Genomic DNA, 6,833 nt, shown 5'->3' with positions numbered 1-6,833 from the left:
CCCCACCCGGCCCGTCCCCGTCCCCGTCGTCGCCGCCCCGTCCCCATCCCCGTCGTCACCGCCCGTCGCCGCCCCCCGTCGCCTCGCCTCGCCGCCGGTGAGCTCGTGCCCGCCGCCATGTCCACACACACACACACACACACATTGTTTTTTAGTTTTTTAGTTATAAATTTTAGTTATAGAAATTTTTCTGTTTTTCAGTTATAGAAATATCTATAGAAATGTTAGAAATTTTTCTGTTTTTTGGTTATAGGAATAATAGAAATGTTATAATTTTTTTTGTTTTTTAGTTATAGAAATATTTATAGAAATGTTAGCAATTTTTCTGTTTTTTAGTTATAGAAATATTAGAAATGTTATAGAAATGTTAGAAATTTTAGAATTAGTTTTAGCTAAATGAATTAGATTAATGTCAAATTGTTAGACGATTTTCGCTGTTATAATTTTAGTTATAGAAAAAATTTAGAGTTTGCATATAGAATTTTAGTTATCACAATCCAATCATTTAAAAAATGTTACTTTTTGCGGGCATATAGTATTTGTTCTCAACGATGCCCGGCCCGCATCCTCGCCGTCGACCCGTTCGCGATGACGTCCAGCTGACCCATGTACGGGACTGGGCTCCGTCGGGCTGGCACTGGGAGGTGCTACCTGGAGGGGCGCGCCGCTTGGTGAGGAACCCGGCCACGGGTCCCATCGTCGACCCTGATCTCCTTTGGTGGCGTTCGCGTGGGCCACATTCGGTGCAGAGGGAGCCGGCCCCGCGGGAGGTGGTGCGTCGCCGTGTCAGGGAGGAGGACGAGCACGTCCATCGCTTCATGGCTGCTATGGACGTCAGGTTCTCCAATACCTGGCAGGTTCTTTGGGCAGATGACCGGAGATATGATCCTGTGATGGTTCATTCTCTTTGGGTGTCCACCGCCCGCGCCCCAGGAACCGCGAGTGGCCTAGATTCTTCTATAGTATTCGATCTTTATTAGCTACCTAGCCAGTGATGCATTCGATATATAATATTCGACACGATGTATCAGAGATTATATATATTATTACAGACGATGTACTCAAGATTATATATTATTTTAGACGATGTATTCGAGATTATATATTATTCGAGACGATGTATTCGAGATTATATATTATTCGAGACGATGCCTATTATGTACTATATGATTCAGTTTTTCCTTATTGATTGCATCATGCATTGTAATTTGAATACTACATTGTTTTATATTTCTTCTGTATTAGTTAAATAAAAGCTATGGCGGACAATACCGGCAGAGAGGGAGAAGAGGCCCTATTTGAGATCATACGCAGCCCTAATAGGCCAGATGATCTGAATGAAGTAGATGACGGCTCCCAATATCTGAACAATAACGGGGAGGGTGATGATAAGATATTTGATCTCGACGACCGAGCTGATGAAGTCATGAACTATGATTATGATTATGATGACGCAGACAATGATTATGATGATGAATACAATGTTGATCTTGAAATAACAAAGACTACCAGCGAGGTATATTTATATAAGCAGGCATCTAGTGATCATCACATGTTTTTTTTGATTTGAAGATATATTAACGAATAGATCTTTCTTCTTTCAGCCCTCCGGATCGAGCAAATCTGCTTCTACAGATAGCAAGAAAAAGTGAGGCCCGGGCAAAAAGTTGAAGGAGGGTGTAAAGTATAACATCGATTCCATCAAAGCTAGTGGTGAACCCCTCACACCTAAGAACATTGCGAACAAGTTCGTTCGTCAGTGCGGAGTTCTTGTGAAGGACCAACTCCCGATCTCCATTCAAGAATGGAAAGAGCCAAAAACTAAACGTCCAGATGTTACTTGGGTCGACGACAGAGCAAAAGAAAAGCTTTGGGAATCTCTGATGGAACATTTCACCCTACCAGATTATTTCACTGATGCAGATGTGCAGAAAGTCAAGGACGCTGCTCTTAAGAAGATGGCAATTGCATTCAACACCCACAAGAAAACTGTATGGGCCAACTACGTCGATGCAGAAAGGAAGACTCCAGAATTCAAGGGAACACTGGAGAAGCAAAGAGAACACTGGCCTGCTTTCGTGAAATTCAAGGAATCAGAATTATCTAAGGAACGGTCGAGAAAAAACAAGGACAATGCCGCAAAAAAGACGCAGTTCCATAGGCTGGGGCCAGGTGGCTACGCGGTGGCAATGCCTAAGTGGGATAAGTTTGAGCAAGAGATGGAGGATGCAGGGGTCACTCCGGTTACTAGGAGCTGGCCCCCCAGGTGCAGAACTTGGTTCTATGCGCATTGGGGGGGCGTTGGACCCGAAGACAGGCCTGGTTTCGAAGAAGGCATGTCTAAAAGGTGCCGAACAAAAGTTACTTGACGCAATAGAAGATGCTCGAAAGGGGGTGTTCACGCCCAACAGAGAGAACGACGAGCTTACGCGCGCCCTGGGAAATCCTGAACACCCGGGAAGAACACGAGGCAAGGGTGTTATTCCCTGGTATGAGGGCTTTTCGGAATGGAACGACGACTACAGGTGCCGTGCAAGAAACAAGATGGAGGAGGAGAAGAAGAGGAAGCTGGAGGAGGAGCAGAGGAAGTAGGACGTAGAACGCCTTCAAGGCCTAGAAGCAAGGCACGTGGACTTGGCACTCAAATTCCAGCGGCAGCAGCAGCAGATCGACTCACTTAGCCAGGAAAGGGGGTCTCAGCAGCGGCAGCAGCTAGCGGATGATCTTCCAGCATTGGATAGCACCGTCCAATCCATGCCGAGAAGCAGCGTTGGTTCCGCCCCGGGCGACGCACTGCTGGATATATACCCTATGGATGACATCATAGAGAACACTAACTGTGAGCTACACTTCAAAATGAAGAACATATCCATGAAGGTGGCGGACGCCGTTGCTTTTACAAATCCCCCCGAAGCAACCTTCCATTGCAACGCGATTCCAGCGGGCTATGCTCGTGTCTTGGTTGATGAGGTGGTGGACCAATATTCGGGGCTAGAGCTTGACATTCCCAGAGGTGACGACGAGCACACACTGTGAGAGGCCATACATCGTATCATCCTATGGAGAAAGGATTGCATCATCTTTCGAAGGCCACCGACACCGCGTCAGCCGACTCCTCCTCGAAGTCCGCCACCGAGTCAGCAGACTCCCGCTCCTCCAAGTCCACGAACGCGTGAGCCGACTCCTCCTCGAAGTCCGCCACCGTGTCAGCAGACTCCCGCTCCTCCAAGTCCACGAACGCGTGAGCCGACTCCTCCTCGAAGTCCGCCACCGTGTCAGCAGACTCCCGCTCCTCCAAGTCCACCAATGCGTGAGCAGACTCCTGCTCCAATTCAGCCACGTCAGCCGTCTCCGCCGCCTCAACAATCGCAGAAGAGACACGCTGCAGCTATGGTGCATAGCGGTACGAGTCGAGCTAGTACATGAGGTACAGGCGGAGACAAGCGATATAAATATGGTCCAAGCCTCGCTCCTCTTCCTCAGAGGCCTTACGACATGACCGAGGAGCAAAACGAAGCCATACTGCGAGCCCAAGTGGACACCCATTTTGGACCGAAACCGACACCGCCGCCAAGGGAGAAAGTGCCTGAGAAAGTTATTGACCACTTTATTCATATGGCAAGAAAACCAGCTCCCAAGCCTGTTGACTCAGACTATGAGCGCCAAATCAGGAAGGCACATCGAGCACGACTACAGAAAGAAGCGAGCTCGAGCTCGAGCCAACAAGAAGCTGTCAAAAAATGCGGGAAAACCGTTCCCCAGCTGGGAGAACAGGCAGCGCAATCGACCCCCCCGCTTGTTGTGCCAACAACACATGAGAATACGCGCGCCATATATATATATGTGGGCAAACCGTTAACGTTCCCCAGCTGGGCAATGTGGTAATAACCGAGGAGCATATAATGCAGGCTGAAATGCTCAAGATCACTGTTGGACAACTCCTCGATATCGAGCCCATGTCTCCGCTTAGAGAGGAGGAAATAAAACAGAAATATGTCCGGGGCCAACCTTTGGTCGAGCCAGACGAGGTCAAGAACCTTCCAACGAGAATGTATGAATTGCATCAGTGGTACATGAACATTACCAAGATTTCCAATCGAGAGTCCCTCATGGTGAATGTAAAGGAGGAGCATTACTTCCATGAGAAAGTTGTGTCCATTGAGTATTCAGAACTATTTCAGTTATTGAATCAAGACGCACTCGACAAATCTATCGTCAGTTGCTATTGTCTGTAAGTGATAGTAATTTAAGTCTCAAGCTAGCTGTACTGATCATTTTGATCAATCATTACCTGTAATTATCCTCACTATATTCTTTTCTGTGGTATTATGCAGGATGAAGATGTATGAGATGAAAAAATCTGGACGCTATGGCATTGGGTTCATTGACCCAAATACCGTTAATGAACACACATGGAAAATTCCAAGTTGTCGAGCAAGTTTAGAGGAAAGCATGCTAGAGTTCTTAAAGCGCCTCAATACCAATGAAGATATACTACTTCCTTACAACTTCCTGTGAGTCACACTGTCTTGTACTACAAATTCTGTTTTTGCTTACTAGCTAGCTAGATGATAATAATTAAGTGTATATGGTTTAGGGTAGTTGATTAGTGTTGTGCACATGCTCGCTTAATTAAGACATGCAAACGTGTGCGCATGTAGTTACCGCCGAATCTTGTTAGTCATTAAAGTTGATAAAGGAACAGTTGAAGTACTGGACTCACTACTTAAAGAAGAAAGTGACTTCGCCATCTTGAAGGGGATACTCGACAGGTAATTTCAATCATTATTAACTATATCTCGGCCTATTTAATTAGTTCGTCATTTTCTGATATCAACTATTTAATAACCCCTTTATTCATTTTCTTTGTTGTCGGGCAGGGCTTGGGCAAAGTTCATCAAGGTGACTCCAGGCAACTGGAAAAAAACTGTATTGGTGGCGACGCAAGGTAAGTAATTAAGTAGTACTAGCTAGCTAGCTACCATCTTTTTTATTCTTGTTTCAATACCCTTAATTAATTAGCATGCTTGATTAATCATTATCTGATTAAATTTCATTCTCGTAAAGGCCCTGAAGCAGGCGCCGGGGACTGATCTGTGTGCATACTACGTTTGCGAGAACATTCGCATGATGGCGTCTGAAAGGAGCAGATCTCAAAGACAGGACTGGGTACATTTGTCAGAACACTATTCACAAATTTTTACACCATTATCGATATCTAGTCACACAACTAATACACATGCATATTGATCTCCTTCTTAACAGTTCAGAGAGGTGCGGGAGCAGCTCCTACCAACGGAGCGCATACTAGCACTTCAAGAGGAAATAGCGGGATTTTTGCTCGACCATGTCATAGATCCCAAAGGAGAATACTATTACCCGCTACCGCCCCCATGAACCACTTGTCATCATGCTCCGAAGGCACCAAGGCAACATGTAGGAGAAATAGTATATATATATATAGATATACATGTGTATGTGTGAATATAATTAATGGTCGTTGTGAGACATTCGATGATTTGTAAATATATATATATATGATCGGTTCTACGAGCAAATCTATTTATATATATGCATAACGTGTACAATATGTAGTATCGTAAAATACCAGCAAACAAAAAAGAATTAAATGGAAAACACAAAATTAATGGAAAAATAAAAAATAAAACCAAAACCCCCCAAACATTTAGTACAGGTTGGTGTTACCAACCGGTACTAATGGTCTACCAACACCCGTGCCTGGCTCGTGCCATGTGGTGGCACTTTAGCGTCGGTTCGTGCTGAACCGGTAGTAAAAGGGAGGGGGGCTTTAGTCTCCACTCTTTAATGCCGGTTGTAGAACCGGCACTAAAGGCCCTTACGAACAGGCGCTAAAACCCGGTTCTGCACTAGTGTTAATTAAGGTAGCCGATTGCTTTCTTCTTGGGCGTACTGCATGCTCATCTACTCGTAGTCGTATGTTCTAAGCGCTTGATCGAGGTTCCACTAATTTATTAAGGTAGCTGCTTGCTTGCTTTTCTGTGCTTGCTCCCTTGCTTTTTGTTCCAGTATGCAAGATTTATGTGGTATTACCATGTAGGGAATTAACGTGACTAGTCGTGAACCCGTGCAGTTGCACGGGCTAGTGTTTGACTAATATTCTTGTTAAATTATTATGTTAGAACTCGAGGGATTAACCACTTCCATCCTTATAAGGCCACTCTACAGAATCATAATGGGAAGACAAAGCAAATAAAAACCATGTTCTCAGGGACAATCTTAATACCATGAAATTTGTGTGCCGCAAAGCAATTCAATGGCATTACACAAATACTTTTCATACACTATTGTGAAATGTCTTTTCCTTTTGTACGTCGTTTACCACCCATATAGTTTGACACTTTCATCACAATAAATGCAAGAAAACAGTGGATCAGATGGATGGACATATCTTTTATCGTTTTTCATTTCCGCTAAACACGGGAAGTTATGAAGTATTCCCTCCGTTCCTAAATATAAGTCTTTCTAGAGATTTCCCTAGGGACAACATACGGATGTATATAGATATATTTTAGAGTGTAGATTCACTCATTTTTGCTCCGTATGTAGTCCATAGTGGAATCTCTAAAAAGACTTATATTTAGGAACGCAGGGAGTATGTGATTAATAATATATCATCCATTTAATTCACCTACCACAATAAAATGGCTATGTCCGTCAATCAATATAGGCGCCAAGGGTACAACCTCCTTGTTAAAGAATAACAATCTCACTGATCTTGCTTGAAGTTTGAGATTAATATCAAATAGTTATTTGTTTTACCGTTTGGTCTTCCGTAAAGGAAGACGGTAAAA

This window comes from Triticum aestivum, chromosome 7D (genome assembly GCF_018294505.1).
Source record: "Triticum aestivum cultivar Chinese Spring chromosome 7D, IWGSC CS RefSeq v2.1, whole genome shotgun sequence".
In the NCBI taxonomy this organism is placed as follows: domain Eukaryota; kingdom Viridiplantae; phylum Streptophyta; class Magnoliopsida; order Poales; family Poaceae; genus Triticum; species Triticum aestivum.
The sequence above is the reverse complement of the archived record's forward strand: the minus strand, read 5'-3'. Positions refer to the sequence as shown.